The sequence below is a fragment of the Rattus norvegicus genome, chromosome 18 (genome assembly GCF_021556685.1).
Source record: "Rattus norvegicus strain SHRSP/BbbUtx chromosome 18, alternate assembly SHRSP_T2T, whole genome shotgun sequence".
Classification (NCBI taxonomy): domain Eukaryota; kingdom Metazoa; phylum Chordata; class Mammalia; order Rodentia; family Muridae; genus Rattus; species Rattus norvegicus.
In genome coordinates this window covers 54,305,595-54,330,882 of record NC_141551.1, presented here as the reverse complement: position 1 = coordinate 54,330,882, position 25,288 = coordinate 54,305,595, and the positions used below count along the sequence as shown (strand labels likewise).

At 40.7% G+C, this 25,288-nt stretch overlaps 1 pseudogene across 1 annotated transcript; it reads right to left on the bottom strand.

Annotated features, from left to right (window-relative positions):
• Positions 1 to 1,947: 1,947 nt before the first annotated feature.
• Naa50-ps1 (N(alpha)-acetyltransferase 50, NatE catalytic subunit, pseudogene 1) lies at positions 1,948 to 5,547 on the bottom strand (annotated as a pseudogene). Its single transcript, XR_015643101.1, has 3 exons — positions 5,518 to 5,547; positions 2,433 to 2,574; positions 1,948 to 2,396 (listed from the first exon to the last, which is right to left on the bottom strand). The product of XR_015643101.1 is annotated as a N(alpha)-acetyltransferase 50, NatE catalytic subunit, pseudogene 1 (transcript).
• Between the last annotated feature and the right edge of the window lie 19,741 nt (positions 5,548 to 25,288).

Below are 25,288 nucleotides of genomic sequence, written 5' to 3'. Positions count from 1 at the left end.
AACAACCCTGAGATTTCACCTCACACCAGTGAGAATGGCTAAGATCAAAAACTCAGGGGACAACAGATGCTGGCGAGGATGTGGAGAAAGAGGAACACTCCTCCATTGTTGGTGGGATTGCAAACTGGTACAACCATTCTGGAAATCAGTCTGGAGGATCCTCAGAAAATTGGACATTGAACTGCCTGAGGATCCAGCTATACCTCTCTTGGGCATATACCCAAAAGATGCCCCAACATATAAAAAAGACACGTGCTCCACTATGTTCATTGCAGCCTTATTTATAATAGCCAGAAGCTGGAAAGAACCCAGATGCCCTTCAACAGAGGAATGGATACAGAAAATGTGGTACATCTACACAATGGAATATTACTCAGCTATCAAAAACAACGACTTTATGAAATTCGTAGGCAAATGGCTGGAACTGGAAAATATCATCCTGAGTGAGCTAACCCAAACACAGAAAGACATACATGGTATGCACTCACTGATAAGTGGCTATTAGCCCAAATGCTTGAATTACCCTAAATGCCTAGAACAAATGAAACTCAAGACAGATGATCAAAATGTGAATGGTTCACTCCTTCTTTAAAAGGGGAACAAGAATACCCTTGGCAGGGAAGAGAGAGGCAAAGATTAAAGCAGAGACTGAAGGAACACCCATTCAGAGTCTGCCCCACATGTGGCCCATGCATATACAGCCTTCCAATTAGACAAGATGGATGAATCAAAGAAGTGCAGACCGACAGGAGCCGGATGTAGATCGCTCCTGAGAGACACAGCCAGAATACAGCAAATACAGAGGCGAATACCAGCAGCAAACCACTGAACTGAGAATAGGACCCCCGTTGAAGGAATCAGAGAAAGAACTGGAAGAGCTTGAAGGGGCTCGAGACCCCATATGTACAACAATGCCAAGCAACCAGAGCTTCCAGGGACTAAGCCACTACCTAAAGACTATACATGGACTGACCCTGGACTCTGACCTCATAGGTAGCAATGAATATCCTAGTAAGAGCACCAGTGGAAGGGGAAGCCCTGGGTCCTGCTAAGACTGAACCCCCAGTGAACTAGACTGTTGGGGGGAGGGGGACAATGGGGGGAGGGTAGGGAGGGGAACACCGATAAGAAAGGGGAGGGGGGAGGGGGATGTTTGCCCGGAAACTGGGAAAGGGAATAACACTCGAAATGTATATAAGAAATACTCAAGTTAATAATAAAAAAAAAACCTAAATAAGCATGGTATCTTCTCACAAGGATAACAATGGTCCAACTCCTGAGAGTGCTGAAAGGACTAAAGGTAGAGTGAAGGCAATGCTGGGGATAGGACCCCACAGACGGTCTTGAAAACTCAAAATACCACAAATCCACTAAGCTTGTCTATGAATTAGAGCACAAGATATTGCTGCTGCTTTGTCTTTTGAAATAAACAGTATAGTAGGCTCTGCCCTTCAGTGTGAAAGCAGGATGTTGGTTTTAAAAAAAAAAAAACTTTTTTTCAGTTAAAAATTTAAAATCATCTGACACCCAATTTTGGGGACATCTTAACTGTGAAATTATACAGATCTATCTTCTTCTTCCTTCAACCACCTCACAAAAGTAAGAGAACTAAAACAATCCAAACATGATCATTTTTTAAGAGTCCATGAAAGTATTAAAAACTGTAAGAGGAAAGAAAAAAGGAGTAACAAAGGAGGAAAGCTGAAGAAAGGGGGAAGGGAACCAGTGGGTCTGTCTGTCTTTTATTTGGCGACAAGCAAGGGCAAGAGAGTTCATTTGAGATGTGTTCAGTTGTCTATCTTTTGTGTCTCTGCACTCTGACCGGATGGGACTCTGAGGCTTTTCTGAAGCACATGCGCGTCTGCGGGCTCTATCCTCTTTTTTTTTTGTTCTTTTTTTCGGAGCTGGGGACCGAACCCAGGGCCTTGTGCTTCCTAGGTAAGCGCTCTACCACTGAACTAAATCCCCAGCCCCGGGCTCTATCCTCTTATAGTACTTCTTCTTAGTCTCGATAATCTCAAAGCCGAACTTCCTGTAGAAGTCAATCGCTGACTCATTGCTGATCTGGACATGCAGATAGATGTTGTCAAAAGTGCCATCTTTCTCACAGATGTTTAGGACATGATTTCACATTTTAGTTCCTATTCCTAGTCTTCGGTAAGGTGCAAGGCATCCTAGTGTCATGATGTAAAGTCTCTTTTGATTCTGTGAATGATCCACCCTGCAGCACACTGCACCTACAGCTATATCATTGAAATACGCAACTTTTGCTAGCTCACCAACCTCTAGTACATCCTTGTAGAATTTATCATTATAGCTGACTGGAAAGATGACCTGGTTCAATCTCTTCAACTGTTTAATATTGTGGGGTGTCACATCTCCCAGCTCGATCCGGCCTTTTCATCTTCTCTGTCTGCTGAGGCCGTCGTTACAGCCGCCACCAACGCCGTCGTCCTCGTCGTCCTCGTCGCCCCGAGCTCTCCGCGCCCTAAGCTCAGGCCACTCAACCTCACACGCTGGCCTCTTGGCTGAGGGGACGACGAGGCCTCGAAAGCCAAGCCAGGCCCTGAAGCTCTAGAAGACGCGGGGAGATCTGCCACCGCCACGCTGCTGCCGCCATCGCTCCTCCACACGTGCACTCGGGACACTCCCCGTTTGATTTTCAATTTCCAATATTAACTCACTTTTTCTCTTTTTTTTCTTCCACTCTGATTTACTTTTTATAATAGGGTCGAAGTCGTACCACGGTGTCACATATTAATTCAAACTATAGGAAAGCAATTTTTCTATACCCATCAGAACTGTAAATTTTTAAATTTTTCTACAACATAAAATATTTGCTAGGCTATTAAAAAAAAAACTTACACCTGACACATGCCATGTAATGATGAGATAAGAGAGCCACCTTTAAGAGGCAACCAAGGGCAGCGGCCATAAAATTTTGGCACATATATGCACTGTACCTAGGTCTGATGGGATCATGGTTCTTAGAGGAGAACTAACCATGACCACTTTTGCAAGACCAGGATAGATCTTTACCACATGCTAAACTTACACTTCTATCCACAGATGAGTGTAGCTCTCTCCTCTCATCAGAAAGAAAGCTTCTCTTTCCATCCAACAGAGGCCATTACAGAAAACTACAAGTGGTCACCATGAGAGTGTGTGTGACCTTGTGGTGTCCAACCCCAGGGGTACATCTGCAACACAAGTGCTTCACCTGACTCAGTAAACATCACACAAGAGGAAGAGAAAGATTATGAGAGCCAGAGACCAGGCTATATGTTGTAAGATTGTGTCTCCTAGAAATGACAGGGAGGCCTCACTCACAGGAACTTCTACAGACAACCTCAGAGTAGTGAAAGGGGGAGAGATGATCTTTCCCGGAGTTGAACCTCCTAATTGAATATCTAATTCCAAGTAGCCAGTCATGAAAGCCCAGACATACAAGCAACACTAAACAGACTAGACTGGTTGTATTTATATATGTATGCATACACACACACACACACACACACACACACACACACACACAAATAAAGTTATATATAACTTTATTATCTGTCTTTATACATTTATTATTTATTTTATTAATTATTATTCAGTTTACATATTTTATATAATATATAACACTAATAAACACTAATATATAACACTAATAAAGAGAATGAAGTCATGAATTACAGAGAGTAAGTGAGAGAGGGGTTAGAGGAGATGGTATGAATAGAGAAGAAAGAGAAGGGGGTAAGTGATATGATTATTTTAAATTATGTTTAATTAAAAAGAAATAAATATGTGCTAGCCCCAATATTTACATTCCAGCAATAGAGAATGTTCTTTTCAGAAGCTGAGGGCATCTCTGAAGATTCTACATTGTGGAATGGTTGTCACCATCCGGCCAAGTACCCAGACCATGGAGGCCGCTCTTGTGTCCTTTACATCACCCTGTGTTATGGGTTTCCTCAGCTCCTAGCTTCAAGCTCCCATTGCCGTCCTCCTCAGTACCACCGCAGTAGCCTCTCTCCTGCTGCCTTGTGTGTCCTCTCTACAATTTGATTTTTAGTCTGTAGCCAGAGCAGTCATTTAGGATGAAAATAATACCCTGCAATTAAAAATCTTCAATGGCTTTCTTGTGCTCTTAGGCCATCTTTAAACTCTTTAACAAAACCCAAAGGCCTGTGTGGTCTAACCCCTTTCATTTCTTCAGACAAGTCAGATTATATTCCTCCCTTGGGACGTCTTTAATTTTTACTTTATGACATGATCTTCCTTGCTTCAGGCCTGCCTATGCTATGCCCTTTGCCTGGAACATGTCACCTCACACCTCTCCCAACTTAAATCACGATGACATTCCTCTCAGGCTTGTCTCTTTGCATCACAGAGTGTCCTAAATACCTACTCGTGTATGCCACCGATCACCTGTGTCTTCCACAGTTCTAGTGTTTAAATTACAACGAGGAGGTACATCTGACTTGCCCCAAATCATTCCCTTATCCCACAACTCTACTCACTAGGGATAATCACACCTAGTTTTTGTGCCTTGCATACAATTGTAAAACAAAAATATAATGACAAACATATATGATAGGACTATAAGATTTAAATATGTCAACATACACATGTTTACACCTCCTCCCTCCTCTTTTTCATTCTAAATAGCCTCACTCAGCATATGGGACAAATACCTGTTTAATAGGATGAAAGATAGCTTATTAAATTCTTCTTATACAGAAAATTATTTGTGAAGGAAAATAGCATGCATAGGAAGGAAGAAGGAAAGGGTAAGAAAATAGTCCACATAAATGGATTCTTTAGTTCCACTTAATTTCCTGAGAGGGCGAGACAATGCTATTTCAGGAGAAACTTCTATTTGTAATGACTGGACTTCGGGGATATTGATTAATGAATAGTTTCAGAATGTGATTTCATCATTTTAACCAGAAAAACTTTTTTTTCATTCTTTCAGGGGGAAGAGGGATCATGTGAAATTTCTGTTTTATATCTTAGTGTGGCATAGGATATTAGGATATGAAATATTCTAGTTGTTTGTGTTAGATATAAAACTTGATATGGGGTTCAGTTCCACCTATGTATATATGTTAAGGTTCTCTCAGGAGTAATAAACACCAAAAGTAAACTTTAAAAATGTGATTCTCCCTCACCTAGGCCCTCTGTGTGTGTGTGTGTGTGTGTGTGTGTGTATTATATATATATATATATATGATATATATATGTGTGTGTATGATATATATATATATCTCCTAACAGTGGGAGCAGGGCTGTCTCTGAGTCTTTTGCCTAATTGTGGGGCCTTTGTCCTCCTTTTGAGTTGCCTCATTCAGCCCTAATGTGAGGGGAAATGCCTAGTCCTATTGCAGCTTGCCATGTCATGTTTTGTTGATATCCCCGGGGGAGACATGCACTTTTCTGAATGGAAATGGAAGAGGAGTGGATTGTGGAGGGGGTGGATATATAAAAGAATAAGATTTATAGAAATTTAAAATGTAACTCTCCAACCTTCCGGGTAGTAAAGTTTGTAACAACCATGTTCCTCAAGTTCATGAACAGCAAATAGGGCCTTTTCACATGTCTCTCATCTCTTGTCTATAGGAATATCTTTGCTACTAAACATTTACTTGTCATTGACGCACGATTTCCTCTTCCAGTTCAAATATTAAAGCATGTCAACTGAGACCCAAGAACACTCTGTACACACTTTCCCACTGCACTCCTTTGGCACATCTCACCAAGTACAAACTGGTTTTCACTAATCACAGTGACCACGACCTGAAGACCAACACATCTGTTCTGACACAATTCTATACATTCTATAATTTAGTAACATGTTCTCCTTGTAGAAGAATGCTCAATTTTAACACTGTTGGCATTGACAGGTCTTGGATGCCCTACATTGTTAAATACTCAAAATTATTTGTTGTGTAATTGATGAAATGAAACCTCAGATGATATCATCCGTGTTATGTATTCTATCTTATATGGGATAATGGTTCCGATTGATGTGCCTTTTATGCTAACAGTGCTATAGATATTATTATTATTATTATTATTATTATTATTAAATATGATGAGATAGCATAGGGACTGTTCTTCTTTCCTGTAATATGACAACAGTTCAGGTTTTGGTCTCCATTTCTCCTGGACATAGCAAGTAGAATGTTCATACCTGATAAATGCAGAACAAATCAATAACTGTGCCATAGACTTCCTCCCTGAAGGAGTTCAGGGCCTGAGTGGCAAAAGCATCAGTAGTCTGCTTAGTTTCCTGAATCAGTTGCACTGGCGTCCAAACTAGCTGCTCCAAGCATCAGCTTCCTACAGTCTCTGCCTGTGCCCAGAGCTTGGTGTTCCAGCCTTTTCATTGATTTTTAGGCTATACAATGACATCATTTCACTAAATGTTTTTCTGTTAAGTAAATCCAGAATTCATTTCTACAGATACAGGCAAGAGCCCTAATTTAAACTAGTCTAACGTCAAGGGAACCTCAAAACAATCCAAAGTGCTTGCTGTGCATAGTCTGAACTGAAGGGGATGAACATTCCGTCCCTTTCCATCAGTAGGAATCTGCTCGTCTGTGACACATAGCAACAACACGTCTTTAAATTACTGCCTATGGTCTTCTGGAATGCCAGATTCACGAAAACCAGATCTTCTCTTTCCATAGACTTGTTGGATGAGATTTAAGGTCTGTGGAATGACATGCTTGGTCCTAATTGTCTTACTCAAAAACAAACAGAAAACTAAATTAAAAATCCTCCAGCAAGGTATAGTGAGAAACCAGGAAGCTTCTACAAGTGGACCAAAGAAAGAATTTAACACCAGACAATGTAGAGGAAGGCCATCAGTAACTGTCTTCTGGGATTGACATGGCCACTACACTTACAAATTCACAGCTGGAGGCATGATGTTTTTTTGAAAATTGTGTAAAAGGGCAAGCATGACTAGAATATTATATAAACATATACATATCCATATACATGTACATGTACTATACATCTAAAGGTTGTTCTGATCGAATTCAAGTGCTGATTTCTCTGCCCTCATAGCCAGATTAGCATAGGAAGTTAATATAAATCAATATAAGTCAATATTGTCCAGCTGTTGAGGTTCAGCTTGAAATAAATCACTCTGTGTGGTGTTTGGGGGCTAGCATAAAAGAAATACAGCTGCCAGGTTTATCCACTACTTAAATTTATATTGAAAAATTCATTTTACATGGAGTAGCTACAATTATCTGCATAGGAATTGCACAGGACTAGGCCCATCAAAATTCACTCATGGTTGGAGAAGGGACTTATGGGATCTGGCTTCTTTCTGGAGAGCTTTAACACTTAATGGTTGCTGGGCAAGAAAGAGTCATTGCCTTTAGTAGTGCAACGACTTGCAAGTTACTCCTGCTCCAGGAGCTAGATCTGGACCCCTGTTCAAATCAGCCCTGTTAAACTCAGTGGACCACAAAAATAGATAGATAGATAGATAGATAGATAGATAGATAGATAGATAGATAGATAGATAGAGGAGAGATGGATGGATAGATAGATAGAGGATAGATGGATAGATAGAGATAATGGATGGATGGATAGATAGATAATGGATGGATGGGTCGATAGATGATGGATAGATAGATAGATAGATAGATAGATAGATAGATATAGATAGATAGATAATGGATGGATAGATAGATAGATAGATAGATAGATAGATAGATAGATAGATAGATAGATAATGGATGGATGGATAGATAGATAGATAGATAGATAGATAGATAGATAGATAATGGATAGATGATGGATGGATAGATAGATAGATAGATAGATAGATAGATAGATAGATAGATAATGGATAGATGATGGATGGATAGATAAATGAGGGATGGATGGATAGATAGATAGATAGATAGATAGATAGATAGATAGATACATAGATACATAGATACATAGATACATAGATACATAGATACATAGATACATAGATACATAGATAGATGGCATGATACTAGAAGGGAAGTTTGTTGGTATAAGCATCTCAGGGAGGTGGGGAGGCTTTAAGGAGAGGATAAAGGGCAGGCATGACAAAATATATAGATATATGAAACTGTTAAATATTAAATAGATAAAATGTGAGTAGGGGAATTTGACTGAGAAAGAACAGAGGCCAATTTAGAGAGTGAGAGAGATAGGAGTGTGTGTGTGTGTGTGTGTGTGAGAGAGAGAGAGAGAGAGAGAGAGAGAGAGAGAGAGAAGAGTTGTTGGTTAAGGGAGTCAAAGAACATATTTCAAAAGAAAATATGTAAGCTACTGACTGCTCTTATTATCTCCCATAACTTGAAAGTAAGACCCTGTTGCTGATGACATCACACACTTCAAACATGAAACTTGGAGGAACTGAGCAAGAGCTAATCTGGAAGCTTCCTGCCTGAAGCCTAGCTTTCACCAAATCAGAAGATGCTGTCTTTGCAAATTGCCAACCTATGCAAGAGGTAAAAGAACTACTAGTCCTATCAAGCTGTGACACCTATGAACCACAAGGACCACCACAGCAAGATACTACCAAGGGTGTAATTGTGCCATGTATACTTTGGTAATCAACTGCTACATAATCGGGCTTAAGGCTCACTGACTGGGAGATAATCCATGCCTGGTACTGTAAAACCAGCCAACACCCATGACTGGTGAGGTCATAGAACATAGAGGGGAAACTACTACTGCCCTTTTTCTATAACTTCATCCTTCTATTGTCTAAATAGAGCACCACCCCTCGTCGAGGGAATGCCTTTTTGCAGCAGATAGAAACCATGACAGAAATCCACAAGTGGTCAAAATGCAATGAACAAATGACTGTAGGGTTCCCAGCCCCAGTTAATATATCTACGGCACAAGTCCTACACCTGAAGTTCAGAGGATATCTCTGTTGTGGTTTGCCCTGGAGTTATCTGTATTTTGATGCTAATTCCACTGCCCCAAGGACAGCTGCCTCATCAAGGACTCAGAACTCAGGTGACTTCACCAGAACCACGTCCCCATTGAATTTGTAAAGTAGAGGTGAGGAGCAGGTACAGGATAGAAGGAGAGGCAGAGAGAGGGGAGAAGCCATGGCAGGTGATGTTAAGATTTTGCTCTGTGTATTTACAGGTTGTTATCAATGTTCTTAAGGGATGGATGGCACCGGGCTTTGTATGTTTAAGTGGGCAATTATATCTTACCAATTGGGTCAAAGATTATTGTGTTGTGTGTTCTTTTATGTGAGGGTTTGAGTGGAGGAAAGTGTGCAGCTGGGCTGTGTTTCCGCCAAGATATCTAGCAGATAACTTGGGGCACCCGAGGTGCGGACCTAGCGGGGTAAAAGACCAACATTATTACCATTTTATTTTTATATTTTTACAACAACATATCTCAGCAAAAGGGATGGAAGGATTGTACGAGGCTGAGGACCAGGACATTGGCCATGAGAAAATGTCTTCCATTTCTGACTCGGACCTCAACCCTTGAAATCTCAGTAACAATAGAGTTGGCTAACCATGAGCCACGCACCGACACCACCAGTTGGCGTACCATTATGGATGGAGAAAACCTCACAACTCCCCTTCCTGAGAGGAAGAGTTTCAAACAATTAAAGGCTGTAGAGAGAGAAGGGTGGGGGAGGGGGGGAGAGAATCCATCTTCCCTAGGAATAAGCCTCCTAAGAGATTACCCAATCCCAAATGGTCAGTCAGAAACACATAATATAACACTAAATGGCTGTATTCATATACATGTGTGTGTAACAACACTTAAAGAAGAGTCCATGCATTTGAGAGGGAGTGGGGCGGGATGAGAAAAGTTGGGGATGGGAGAACGAGGGGTGGAAATGATAATAATACAGTGCTCATACACGATCTTCTTAAAACCAATTCAATTTTTTTAAATAAAAATTAATTTAAAAAATAAAATAAGCATGTACCTCCTGTAATATTTTTAGTATTAGGAAAGAAAAAAATCTATAGATTAGCCTACTAGTTGTTGGAGGAAAATTCTTTATCCCCCATCAATGTCCTAAAATGAGCTTTTTTATTCCAGACCCAGAAGAACCAGTTGTAGAGGGTAGCATTGTTATAATTAATTCTCAAGTGCTGGGACACTGTTGAGGACCTCCTTATCTACAAATAAGTAGCCAGCATCCTAAACAGGGTAGCACTTACCCTCAGGTCAAATGAATAGGCAAATTTACTGTATCCTATTTTATCTGGCTTTATGAAGTATAAAGAGGGTCATGGCCTTGTTGCTGAATTCCCAGACACGGCTTAGTGCACAGCCCATGGTTCCTCAAACGAAGCTAAACCAGAGCAGCCCCTCAGAAAGCCTGAGAAAGCAAGACTGGTCTCTAAGTAAATTTCTCTCTTTACCTCTCAGAAGAGAAAGTGCCAGCATTTTCTGGGATGTCATTGTCCCTGCAAATAGAATATAACATACTCAGAAATGTGGGGAGATTTAACTGGATACAAGCTCTGGACCGAGATCAATTCCCAAGAACACTGAATCCACGGCAACTGATGTGTTGGCTTGGTGGTTTATGAAGATCACAAATAAATGTGGATCTGAGTCTTCAACTCCAGTGGAAGCCTGGATCTACTCTGCTCGTGGCAGCAAAGTAAAAATTATCATCGAGGAGGGGACTGAAGCAGAAGAATCCGCTTAACAGAATCAGTAGCTGTGGCAGCAAACAATGCAAAATGGATTAAACACAATGGCATATTTTCACGTTTCAATAATGCTGAAGTAAGTATCCCTCAGCCTTTAAAACCCAGGGTCATTCCTCTGCAGGATTCCTTCATCTCCTGTAATCTCTCCTTCGTCTGTACCCAGTTTCTGACAGGAATGTCAGGAGGACCTAAGTTTTTTTTCAAAAACACCTTCAAGATGTATATGTCATGCTTGATCATGACCATTAACAAAATCCAAATAGAGGCCCATCTCTACATGCAAGTTTGGGTTGGAGATGTGGCCTCACAGCCCAACATTTTATCAAGAGGAAAGAAGCAAATTTGGGAAGTAGCCTGTATCATCTCAGCCCCGAATGAACCAGCGCAGCAGGAAGACAGACAATGGAAATATTTACCCTAAGATTTCTGGAACATTACCATATTCTGCCTATTCCTTGGAACTGAACACCAATGCATGGGACAGAAGAGCACCAGGGAAGCTGAGCTGTCACCTCCTAGCAGGAGATCATCATGAAGCAACAACTGGTCTGTACCGCTTACCATCATTGCTCAGAGGCCAGAATTAGAATAGCTGCTCCTAAGAGTTTGCTGATATTTTAAGCCATGTAAACAAACTGTTGAAGAGTGAAGAATGTTGGAAGTGAGTATCAAAAGAGGAAGAAAAAATAAGGAGAAAGGAGTCCATTTAAGCATGTCTGGATTCTCTCATTAGATTTAAAATTATATATGCATGATTGGCATCTCAGGAAGTTGCAACAGCTCTATCTGTTATCAATTGTTCTCTCTCAAACCATGAGCATGATTACTCATGTCTCACTGAACTTTCTCCCTCAAACTTTATCTATCGTTTCATTAGAAAGTCTCCAAGGCAGGTTGCTCATAGGTCACCATGCAATTTCCTGGTCTTAACAAACAACCACCGGTGGGCTACTGCAATGCTGCACCACTCTGGAAGCAATTGGCCGAAGGCACGCATCTTTATCTATCTGGCTAGAAAAGGAAAGGCATGAAGTTAGCTTTTATCCTGGTTAATAACAATGATGAATGGTTTGTCCCACTTGTAACAAGTTGGGATGGAGTCTGATTAAAGGGCTGGTGAGAAGAAAAGAAATCTGTGTATGAATTGTGTATACAAACTTCTTGAAGTGGATCCAAAATGGAAGACATTTGTGTACCCCCCCAGAAGTGCACACTCCTCTGTAATACAAACGATCCCTTTTTGACCCTGTCAGCCAGCTTCATTCTCTATAAACTTGTCCTTGATCAAGGTAGGGCTAACCAAATGAACTATGGCATAGATGGATGAGATTCATAAACTTCTGAACAGCTGCTTCTCCCCAGAAAGTTCGTGCAGCCTCTACCAATGCTGACTCCCTGATACGTCAGAGCTGAACCCAGCATTACATTACAAGGGACTATTTGGATGACGTTTAGTTGGGAAAGCGTCTAGATACAATATGGAAAAGACAGTAGTCAAGAAACAAATTGTATCTAGCAGCTGCATGAAGGTAACAGACGCCTTCAATACTTGCAAAGACGATTGAAAGAGGTTGCTTTTGAGGCTCACCTGATCTACATAGTGAGACTCTGCATGATGGTTGGCTTTCATCAACTTGACCTTTGACATTGGCCTGTGAGCACGTCTGTGGGCATTTTCTTAATCACCAATTGATGTAGGAAGGTTAAGCTTACTGTGGAAACTACTATCTGTGGGGGTAGGTATTTGAGAAAAATGCCTGAGCAAGCCAGAAAGCAGCATTCCTCTGTGATCCATGCTTGAATCCTCCAAGTTCCTACCTGGAGTTTCTGTCTTCACTTCCTCAGTGACAGACCTCAGTGAAGATTTACCTCCTGTCAGGTAGAATAAACCTTCTCCTCCCCAGGCTGCTTTTGGTCAGAATATTTTATCTATTTTATCACAACCATAGAAAGTCCACTAGAATACTCAAACCAAGAAACACAAAAAGCTCACCTTACACCTTAGTAGAGCTATACAGTCTTAAGAAGACATATGGAGAAACAGCGTCTTCCAGACACAGCAGAACTGATGTGCTCAGAAGCTCACAAAGACTGGTAGCGCACATAAGATTGGTAAAGGTGTAGTAAGCCAGAGGGAGTACCCTCGAGAAGCTATCTGCAATTGTTACACACGGGTAAAGGGGAAAATCAGTTCTCTCCAATGGAGTGGGACTAGGTGTGTCAACCTGCTCCGTGCCCAGGAGTAAATGACCAACACAGAAAAGACTGAATGCTATTTTGTGGACTTTGATTTTTCCATTTTGCTTTGTTTTTATAGTTTTCTGTTTTAATGGCCTTTTGCCTATTCGCTTTGATTTTCATTTTTGTGCTTTTTAATGAAAGTAAAAAAAAAATCCACAAAGAACAAAATGTCAGTGTTGCTAATTCAAAAATGATCTTTGTAATAAGTGGGCCGGTGTCTGAAAGAAAAGCTCATAAGGATGTTAAAGTAATCTAGGGGACAGGAAGCATAAATGGAAAACAATCATATGCAAGTATGAGAAGTCACCCAGCCTCACCACTGGGAGTATAATGTGCATTATTGCAAACAGACCCTGCTTTCAGTGTTTTTTCACCCACCACAGTTACAAGAGAGATCGAAGTCCGTGGAATTGGCGGCATAAGGGATGGGAACAGTCACATGCTGCTTTCGAAACTTGCTAAATCTTCTTTGCAAATAATGCTGGGTCATTTTTTTTAACACCATTTAAAATGATCCCTATTGCTGACTGCAATTACATCTAATGAAGCCATCTTTGGGCTGGGGAAGCTGGGAGATGTATAGGGTGTTGATTGCTGCATGGTTCAGGTAGCCACAAAGAAAAAGAAAAAGTGAGAAGGCTCAATGCAGCTCTCCTGACTCCCCTTACTATGCATTCTCTGTGACTTTTAAATTACAGAGATATTTTTTCTGCAGAGAGAGAGAGTTTGTGCAGAGAGGTATCTCCTGTGCTATAAATATTTAAAGAAGTCATAATACAGTCTGCCTCTCGACTCCCCCATGCATCTGTGTGTGTTTTTATGAGTGTGCAGAAAGGAATGATATAATAATCAGCCAAGTCTTGGTCTACATCAAAGGAATGTCACTGTTTACTAGATATAATACGAAGACTTCAGAGAAGAGACTTTGAAATTTCTTTCTCTCCTGTAGTTTAATCTTTTCAAATAGCTAGCTCAATGCTGCTTCGTTTTGCTTATTTTTACTCTTAATGTAATTGATTCGTTAATGTTTGTTGAGTGAGAGTGCAGAAATAAAATCAGTCATTCTAGAACAATTGCCTTCGAGGAGGACACTCGAAATAATACCACAAATTGTCCAGGAAGACTTTTTTTTCCTGCTAGGATTTGGCTGTTAATTGCTTGGACATGTGTTTTAAAGTTATGAATGATAATGCCCGAGAGGATTTTTTTTATTATTACTTTTTTTAAAGCCTGGAGAGCCATTTGTTTTACATTTTTACAATTTAACAAAAATACACTTGATCCATAGAAGAAACTGCCTTGGCCGGAACACCTCTTAAGGCACTAAGGTCACATGTCATGAGACTGTTTAAATTAGAAACAGGAAGTGCTTTCCTGTTTCTGAAAAGCCTTGTAAATGTTATCTCAGGATAGAGAGGCTCAAAACACTGAAGCTAAATAATAAACCAGTTTTGTTGTTTTTGTCTCAGAAACCTGCTAAGATGTGCTAAGCCTTGACTTTGTTTAGAATACTTCTGAGATGGTGTGGCTTTCTATGGAAACACTGATGCATTTCTCTTGACATAAAGAGTCATGTATATCCCATTAAACACATGATTTCCAAATGCCAGTGTGTAATTCTATGCTACATGCTTAAATACAAGATTCGTTTAAAATAGAAACATAAAGGTAAGTTTCTTGGGGCTACTTTAAAAAGTAACTTCAAGACACTCACCTGTAAATGTGCTTCATAACAATATCTATATATAAATTCTTAAATGCTTATATATAAATTCTTAAATTCTTAACAATGACTTTGTTAGGTAAACCAAAGATATCAAACTATTACAAATAAATGGTGTGTAACTAACAGGCACGGTTTTCCTCTTCACTTCTTTTGGTTATATGGCTAAAATAGGCCCCCTCGTGGAAAATGAAACACAGTAAATTAACAACCAAATACTTTCCTATAGTACAAATATTTATCAATTTAAATTCAAATTCTATCTGTGAAACCCATGTGGACTTTTGGTGATATCCGTAAACTATATTTAAAAAACCTTTCTATGTTCTAAATTTGCAGGAGAATTTTTAAATATATAGTAGCCGCGATCCCTCTGGAGGGAAAAAACAAAAACCACCACAGTAATGTTCTTCCATTGAACAGGGCATCCTGCAAGAATTAAGGGAAGGGAATGAAAAGGAAAAGAGGAAAAATGTATAGCTGGACACAAGCCCCAAAGCCTCGCACTAACTGGTGTAGTGAACTCAGCTTGCCCTGATTGTCTAGGTCCTGCTCACTGTTAGCACTCCACAAACAACAAATACCACCATCAACAGCAAAACAATGGGTCGATTTTGTGTGGTTTATTAAACAGAATACTGACTGGAATGCCATTTCGGTTTTCTGTTTTGTTTGTTTTGTTGGTTTGGTTTTGTTTCTTTCTGGATCTCATCTTGTGTGGATTGCGCTGAGGGGAAAACACCTAAACTGGTCATTTTTCACTTTTGAAAAATACAACCCAATGAGAGAACAATTTGGTGAATCGACGGGGGCTGTTTTAGGCCACATAGTTCGCTGTGATGTCACTGAACTGCCGAGCTAATAGCACCGCTTGGGAAGTCAGCCTAAGCGGAAATAGAAGTTCTCTGCAGTTTGAAAGGTTGAGTGCTTGCTTTCTAGGTAGAGATTTCCAGAGTGGCATTGTCAGTTTCAAGCAGGATACCTTTTCTCACTTTGTTGTGTTTTGTTTCTGCTTTGTTTGTTTGTTTTTTGTTGTTGTTGTTTTCTTCTTTGTTTTGGGGGGGAGGGTGTTGCAACCAAACTCAACTCCTGAAGATTGCAGAAATTCAGTTATTTTTGGTAAAAAGAGATGGTTTTGTTAAAACCTCTCTTAGTGACGAGTGTTCATGCACGCAGGTGAGTCTGCAAAATAAGTTCCCATTAGATCTAGCTTCTTTCATTCGTTTTGCTACATGGATGATGGGAAGAAGTAAATTTCTAAGACTTGGTAGAGCTTGGCAGACTGAATGTTTGTGTGGAGATCAAGGTGCTAGGAAAACCAACTGCAGTGCACTGCTTCTTCATTTGGTTGAATTAGGAGACACTCTGATAGTAGGGAAGGCTTTGTTCACTCTCTGTAGCTCAGTAAGCATTGGCTGCCCCTTTCTTCCTCTGTGATCTGTGTGACTTTGCTTTAAGTTAGAATAATCGGGCTGCCTCTGGAGTGTTCATTAAGTATCTGCAGAAATGACTGGCTGGCAAATGGGTGAACTCACCTTGAAAGATTCCTAGAGTAAAGTGGCACCATCCAGTCTACTGGGAGACCAGGTAGAAAACGCAAGAAGAGGAAGAGAAGTCTGAGCCTGTCCTTCCCGAAGCCAGGCTGCCTTTTCCAATCCTTCTGACTCAAAATAATTCAAGTTTCTTTACCTTTACACTCCATAACTCGTACTAGGGCATGAGTACCTCCTTCTAGAGTTGTCAGCCCAGAATTAAGAATTATATCAACAATTTCCTTGAAGCCTGGACTGACCCAGGTTACTGCGATTGCTGGTTCTCCAGTTCTTAGGTGTCCGGCCTATCTCGGCACTTCTCCATAAAGAGGTATACAGCCACCAAACCCAGACAATATTGCAGAGCCAAGATGTGCATGATGACAGGAACCTGATATATCTGTCTCCTGAGAGGCTCTGCCAGAGCCTGACAAATGTAGAGGTGGATGCTCACAGCCAACCATTGAACTGAGAATGGGGTCTACAATGGAGGACTTAGAGAAAAAGGACTGAAGGAGTTGAAGGGGTTTTCAACACCATAGGAAGAACAACAATATCAACCAACCAGACCCCTCAGAGCTCCCAGGGCCTAAACCACCATCCCAAGAGTACACAGAGAGGGACCTATGGCTCCAGCCACATATGTAGCAGAGGATGGCCTTGTCAGGCATCAATGGGAGGACAGGCCCTGGGTCATGTCAAGGCTTGATGTCCCAGTATAGGGGAATGTCAGAGTGGGGAGGTGTGACATAGTGGGCGGGTGGGGAGGTAGTGGGTTTCTGGAGGGGAAATTGGGAAAGGGGACAACATTTGAAATGTAAATTAAAAATATGTAATAAAAGAAAAAAAAGATGTGAGCCAATTCCCATAACAACTACTACCCTACGCCCCTATGTATCCTCTCAGTTCTGTCTCCCTGGAAAGCATGTAGTGAAATAAAGTAGTACTCCTTTCTATTGCTTGAGGATAATCCTAGATATATCATGAAGTTATGATGAATATTTTACTGGGCCTCCTCAACGTGTACATTAACGTATCAGACAAGATTCGGCTCTTGATGAATAATTTTGACCCCAGACTCACTCTTCCGTAATCAGGTGTTCCATTTCTACCAGGACCAACTAACATACACCGTGGTTGCTTCTCAAAGGAGGTTAAAATCTCACTGCAGAGGGTGTGACTTTTTTTTTTTTTACGGAACCTCCTGAGATTTTGTTGTCGTTCTCACAGGAAAGCGTGGCACAAACTATACATGGACTCTTCCCATCACAGATTTCTGCAACCCACTGGGGTTGACAGAACATCCTTGAGTCCATTCATGGTCAGTGTTTTCACTGCCCGTTCTACTAGGTGGAACAGACAAGTGAGAGATCTCCCTCTTTGTGGTAGATGCTGCAGGATTCTATTTAGCTTTCACTTTATTGAAAGAATGTTCTAGCATGTGCCTATTAAAGACTATTATATCCTTAAGCCTCCCCTCTCGGTCTCCCCTCCTCCTCTATCCATCTCCCTTTTCCATCCTCTACCCACACCTTATGGGATGCACAGATGAGGATCACAGATACTTCTCCTGCAGTCTTCACTATGACAGCATCACTGTGATACCTCAGGCCGATGTTCAGCAGGATACCTGACAATCAAAATCTCCATGTGCTATATTCAGCTTGCCCAGAGTTTACTCTGGCTGGGTCCTCTTTGGAAGGCAACCGAGGGGTGGAGCATCAGTGGCAGCAAGACTTGGCTTTGTGAATGGAGAGGCTGATTAGTATTAATACTATGGACTTTCCTTGATTCTTCATTATTCTTGGGCAAGAAGCCTATGGCTTCAGAGGAATTATCACCTGTTCCATAACAGCAGGGGGTGAGGGGGATTAGGTAAAGGATTTATTGCTAGCCCTCCCTTCTCTGGCCAGGCAGCCGGAAGCTTCTAACTGGCTAGGCTAGTTAACTCTTTGTGAACCAAGGAAGAAGGAAAGGAAAAGAACTAAAACCCTTTACACAGATAAATATGCACATAAACATATTGTGATGGTTTGTCTATGCTTAGCCTAGGAGTGGCACTATTAAAAGGTGTGGCATTGTTGGAGGAGGTGTGTCATTGTGGGTGTGGGCTTTAAGACCCTCGTCCTAGCTGCCTGGAAGTCAGTCTTCCATTAGTGGCCTTCAGATGAAGATACAGACCTCTCATCTCTGCCTGCACTGTGCCTGCCTAGATGCTGCCATGTTCCCACCTTGATGATAATGAACTGAATCTCTGAACCTGTGAGCCAGCCTCAATTAAATGTTGTCCTTATGAGAGTTGCCTTGGTTATGGTGTCTGTTCATAACAATAAAACATTAACTAAGTAAGACACATGTACATTCATACACCCACACTTTGGCCTGTCCCAGCCATCTGTCTTAATCAGCTTCACAAGTGTTCATGCATGCTCATATACAAACACATATATTTACATATGTACATATAAACAAATAGATATATGTATTTGGATGGATGGATGGATGGATGAATTGGGCAGAGCTCCACAAGCCAAACCATCATCGTAATTTCTTTGCTCTAGTCTTTTTATAGACAAAAGGTCTTAGAAAGTTACTTCATACACAAAATGGGAGCTACACAAGAATGTTGATATTAAGCTTCATTCTCTATCCTTCTTATAAGTTCAAAGCAACAGTTTCACATGGCCCTGTCTTATCATAGTGCACACCTGTGGCTTCATCCTTGGACCTGAATATTTTTCTTTGAACACAGATTTGTCCGAAGCCTATTTCTCCTTTTAATGCAATATGAAAGTGCATTGCATTTCTTATTATGTAGCCTTTACTTACTATGAGGATTCATTATATTCATTCTATCCTCAATTTTATTACATTTCTTAAAACTTCCCAAGATTATTTGAATCAATTCAATAACTCTATGAAATCATTAATTCATCCAAACAGCATTAATATATGAAAGTTCATCTTTATGTTGATCAGTAGGAATTCTGTCAGTAAGGATGGGCTGATGCCAGAAATCCTGAGACTATGTAACAGTGACAAGAAAGAATATACCGGCCGCAAGAAGCAATCCTGAGGTGAAGTCTCTTAGGACTTGCCTCTCAAAGCTCACCCATCTTAGTCTGTGCAAAAAGGTGGGCCACCTCCAGGAATGCCACCTGAGAGCCTTAGCCCTTCCTAAATGGCTCCTAACATTGTGCCAGACAGAGGGAGAGCCAATACAGCTATAGGATTAAACATAGATTATTCCATGTGCATATGAGGCATTTGCATCTTTTCCAATTTAGATGAGAAGAGTATAAATCAGTAGCCATATGCTGTGTGTCTAACAACGTTAATCTGGTTTAGCAGAGCTACTTCATCTGCTATGACAGTGACTGCCACTTCTGAAGAATTCCTGTATCCACATCCCATGGTCTAGTTACCACTTTCAGGAACCAGATTTGCAGATTAAATGGAGATCTCCTGGTGATTATTCTACCTGTACCTTGCAGATTCTTAAGGGAGGAACTGATTTATGGGCAAACAAAACTATGTGACATTTTCTTTATGATATAGGTATTGATATAGTTGTGATCCTCCCATTTGCTTTATCTACCACAATGTCTCTTGCTTGTACGAAGATCCGAAGATCCGTTTGGGCAGTGTATAAGCCATCAAGCATGCTAATGACAATTTTGCATTAGGTTCACATAGGTAGTAACCAGACGTCTTTGCATTTGGTGAGCCTATTGTAATTCACACCCGATCTACTCTTTTCCTGGGTGCCGGGCTATCTTTCAAACAAGAAAGCCACATTGCCTTAAATCTTCTTGACGACATCAGTGTCAACTCAGATTCTGATTACAATGGTTGCCAAACATTCGAGTATCCCCTCGGTCTTCTCCCCTCCCCCGCCCCCACACAGCTGTATGAGTACATAGAAGCTCCCTTGGGAAAGGAGTGAGGATTCATTACTGCAAAAAGTTGCTGTAGTCTAAACACGATCCTCCCTCCTGGAGACTAAATCACCTCTTAATGACAATGGAATGTGCAAACTGGATCGAGTCTGGAAACTAAAGGAGAAATTGTGACTAGGATTGAAGCTGCTCTAAGTTTTCCAGCTCTGGTTCCTTTTGCTGTGATGTACCCACATCCCCTTTACTGCCCGCTTGTCTGTTTTGCAGTAGGGAATCTGAGTCCTATTATCTATCTCTGTAACTGTGCACTGGACTCCATTGGGTACCACTTTCACCTTGTTGATCATTGCTATACCCTTTGCTCTTAGGGCTGGGCCTCACTCACTGGCCTTTGTTTTCATGGTGTGGTTTCCAGTGCTATTGGTGACTCAAATTACTAAAATGCTCTTTAGGCTGTCTACAGAGGAGAGCCAATGTTGAACTTGCCAGTGGTGTTGATACCATGCATTTTTGTGTTTTTCCCACAGGTCTTAATCTCTTTTGAGCTACTGTCATAGACTATGGTCATCCATTTATAGAACAGATTATTTTTTCTATTATATTTTAGAGAATTGGGGTTCCAAACCAAAGCACCAGTTTTGATGTCTAATTAGTGTCTGCTTTCTACCACCCAGATGACGCCATGGACACCGTCAGCTCTGGGCAACCAAAAAGAGCCACTAAGTGGTGGGCTTTGAGGTCTTGGAAGCTCAAGCCAATTTTTTTTCCCTGCTGCCAGCTGAGCGGTGGCACACACCTTTAATCCCAGTACTTGGGAGTCAGGCAGATAATTCTCTGAGTTCAAAGCCAATATGAGCTACAGAACTAGTTTTAGTATAGCCAAGGCTATATATACAGAGAAACCCTGTCTCGAAAACCAAACCAAACCAAAAAATCGTACTTTGGTATTAGGCTGCAAACTCTTCCCAAAGTCACCCTGGCAATTTACTTTAAATTTAAGATGAATAATGTTTGTTTCTTTGTTTATCTTCTTATTCTTAGCATACATTTTTAATGAGAAGGTAACATTTTCACAAAACAGAGGGTGGTAAATTCTTTGTGTTTTCTTTATTGGTTATCACGTCTTTGTGGGTCTATGCACTTTGAATTTCAATCTGGACAGACATAGTCTTGATGTTACAGATGCTAATATTCCTTTGAAAGCGTATTTCCCAACTCCCTTTCTTCATCTGTGTTTTTAAGTAGAGTGGCCTATTTCCCTGTGACCTTGTTGTCTTCTGTGACTTATAGGTACCATACCCAATGTGGTACTGAAAGAATTCTTTTTATTTTCTGAGGCGTTTTTTTTTTCTTTTTTCTTTTTTTTTCGGAGCTGGGGACCGAACCCAGGGCCTTGAGCTTGCTAGGCAAGCGCTCTACCACCGAGCTAAATCCCCAACCCCCTGAGGCGTTTTTAATAAACGAAGCATTAGCTGGCTTTTTTCCCCCTGTTAGATTGCTATGGGGACTATTTGAAATAGATCTTAAATAAATTCAGTGTTGGTATGTATAAACAGGATTTCTAATTCTCGGTTAATATTGATAAGCTATTTTTCTTTTAAAAGTTCCATATACTCCAGGAGTGGTAGAGCACGACTTTGGGACCAACACTGGAGAGGCAGAGGCCGGCAGATTTTTGTGAGTTAGGGGTCAACCTGTTCTACATACTGAGTTCTAGGCTTGTGAGAGGTACACAGTGAGACCCTATCTCAAGCAAAACAAAACCAAAAGAAATTAACTAAAGTTCTATGTTTTTGTTTGAATGTTCATTCTTCTGAAAGTGTGACATTGAACTCCTTCGGTTTATGTGCACTTATGACTTGTGTGCAGTTCAATTATCCGGGATTTGTTTTTCACAGGGATCCATTCTGGTCATCATTTGCCAGTTTTGCTTTCTCAGAGCTTCTTTTCAGTAAGCTCAAAACTCATTGAATAACTCAAAAACGCAACACCAATTCTTTTCCCCCCTTGGGGATGCCGTTAAACTGCGTTGTGTCTGTGACTGTAACATTCTTTAAAATCGTGAAGCATAAACACCCAGATGTTCTCTTGTGGTTGCAACTACTCTCACAGCTGCTTGTATACTGGCTAATAAGATGATGAGGTCACGGGATCTGCTGCTGTCACCTCCTTTTTAAGAGCACAGCGCTTCTAAGTCACATGCATGGCACTGAAGAAGGAGAGAAAGTATTTTTAACAAATTATTGCAGAGAACTTGCAAGGAATTATGCTGGCCCCATCCTAAACCATGCCTCTGTGTCTGGAAAGACTATAAAACTACCACTTTCTGTTTGAAGACTCAGTCCCATGAAATGTTCTAGTCTTTGTCTGGTACTGGAGAGCAAGATTTGGCAGGGTTTTACACCACACCAGGTATCTAATTTGTCAATTCTTTGGACTACCCAGGCCTTCTGGCACACAGCAACATGCAGCAGTTAGGGAAGGAATGCTTACATCCTTCAAGGACCACACCACCATCCTTTAATCTGGGGGTTGACGTGTTCAACAGATATTCAATACATGGACCCTATAGGTGGCACATGTCTGCTGTGATCTAACATTGTATCTACCTATGACTTGGAACCTGTGTTCCCAGAATGCAAGGCCCTGGGGCCAGGGTGGTGTTGGAAGCAGAGGTTGGTAGCCATGATAACGGTATGGGGGCATGAAAACACCAATTCTTAAGTATTTAAGTTCTACTTTTAATTATAAGTTTATGTTTAATTAACAAGTTATTCTGTGTACTTCTGGGTTTCCAAATGAACCTTATACATTTTATACTATGGAAGATGAAATCTAGTTATCAAAGCCTAGGCCGCTTCATATGCATTCTTTTGTCATGAGAGCAATGGAAACCAAATGGTCTTTTAGCAATTTTGAAGCATACGAGTAGTGTTTTTAGCTACCTCACTGTGCACGGTGCCGCTAGACAGCATCCCCTTTATTGAACTGAAGGATGGTGTTATTTGGCCCACTTCCCTCTCACACAGCTTTTAGTGACCACCATTCTGCTGCTTGAGCTTTTTTTTAATCCCTGATGTGAGCGAAATCTTTAGATATCTATCTTTTGCTGTTGTCCCTGGTTTATTTCACACACTGTGATGTTTACTCAGGTAGCAAACAATAGAATCTTCCTCCTCTTCAAGACAGAGAAACCTTGTGATCTGTCGAGACACGTCACTTTAATCCATTTATTTGAGCACCCGCCTTGAGTGTCTCTTCATAGTTGTGATATACAACATGTAGCACTGAGGTTTGATATCTATTCATCATACTGGTTGCATTACTTCTGATATACAATAAGGTAGGATTGATGTAGGGTTCCAAAGTAGGATTTGGAATTCTGTTTTCAGTATTTTAAGGAACAGCCAAACTGTCTTCTATGTGCTGTAAGGTTTATTCCCATTCACACTACACGCACATTCTCTGTTTTCACACCTTGCCTGGAACAATATGTAATTTTGTTTGGGGGTTATTTTTATTGTTGCTGCTGTTGTTGTTGTGTTATGGTCACGTGAGACAGTCTCACTATGTAAGCCCTGCTGGTCTGTTACATGTACCGGAGGATGACCTTGAATTCCTGGCAATTCTTCTGCCTCGGTTTCTAGACTTGAGTATTGCAGGTTACAGAAATGCACCATTAGCTCCAATTTACCTTGTCTTTTGTTAATAGTCATTATAACAACTTTTGAGGTGATCTCTTGTCAGGACGTTATTATGCATTTCCCTGGTTAGCAGTGATGAACATTTGTATTATCCACAGACCATGTGTCTGCCTTCTTTTGAAAGCTATTTTCTGAAATAGTTGTTCCCTTATAATTGGGTTGCTTGCTTTTTAGCTAGTAAGTTGAGTTCTTTGTGCGTTTTGGATATTAGCATCTTCAATCTATATGGAATGAATTGACTTTTTTATTGGATGTTTATTGTTGTTTATCTTTGCTGAAATGAATTGATAATAAGCATGTAGGTTTGCTTTGAGCTTTGCTGCACTGGCCGTGTATCCATTTTTAGTTCCGTATCATTCTGCTTTATAAATATTGTAGCTCTGTAATAGACATGCGAGTTTAATAATAGATTGTTATACCTTCAAGGCTAATTGGCTATTGGGATGAATTGAACCACTTCCATACTTTCTCAATAAGCCCAGCATGTGGTGGTAATCTTAGGAAATTACCTACCAGCACAGATAGAAATGATTTGGGTAGTTCTTTGGTTTGTTAAATTATGAGACCCTAAAATGAGAGAGATTGAATTATGGAAGGATAAATTGCCCCTACCAGTCATTTTTGTTGTTTTCAGAGTCCTCTCTGAAAGCTGTTTCCTCCTGTTTAAGCTATTCCTTCCTATAGAAGGCGTATACTCTTTGTAAAAGACACTGCTACATTTCCAAACGTATATTTCACTAAAGATTAGCGTTTCTGTTATCTCCCAAACTCTAGCAGGACTCTGGAAAGTTGTAATCACCTCACCTCCCCAGATTTTTCATAGGTCGAAAGGGCTCCATCATTAACTTTTGATGGTTTCAACCTGGTAAGCATTGTGTGTATTTTCTGCTGGCATGGTTATCTAACCAAAGATGTTCTAATTCTCACATCTCCCAAGTGTTATTTTCATTGAGTGTATGTTCACAATGCAGACTTCACAAGAACAGGAGATGGAAAAAGCTCGGTTTGCTTAAAGTCTCCTTGTTTGAAAAAGCAGTTGGTAGAATTTATGAAATGTCTCAAGCAGGAGGAAACAAGAAAAAAAAAAACAAGTCAAGCACATGCCTCACCTGCTGAAATGTCCTGGCTGTACTTTCTTCCCCTCCCTCTCCAGCTCTAGATTTCTATTTCAGATTTTAAAACTCCACCAACTACCCCTGCTGACTCTTAGAGCCATAGAATGGGTAGTTTCTTTCTGGAACATGAAAATGTTAAGGAAGAGAAAGTGTTAAGGATGCCATTGATCAGATGTATAGATCATTTAAGGAGCCCGGTTTGGAACAGACCCTTGCACTTGCACTTGCACTTGCACTTGCACTTGCACTTGCACTTGGAACAATCATTGTGAAAATGTATACTGAGTCTCTTATGTCCATAACTGTGGTCAGATGTCAAAGTCTGTGTTTTGCTCACATCCCATTTATTCCCATATAGGAAAGATGTTGTTTAAAAG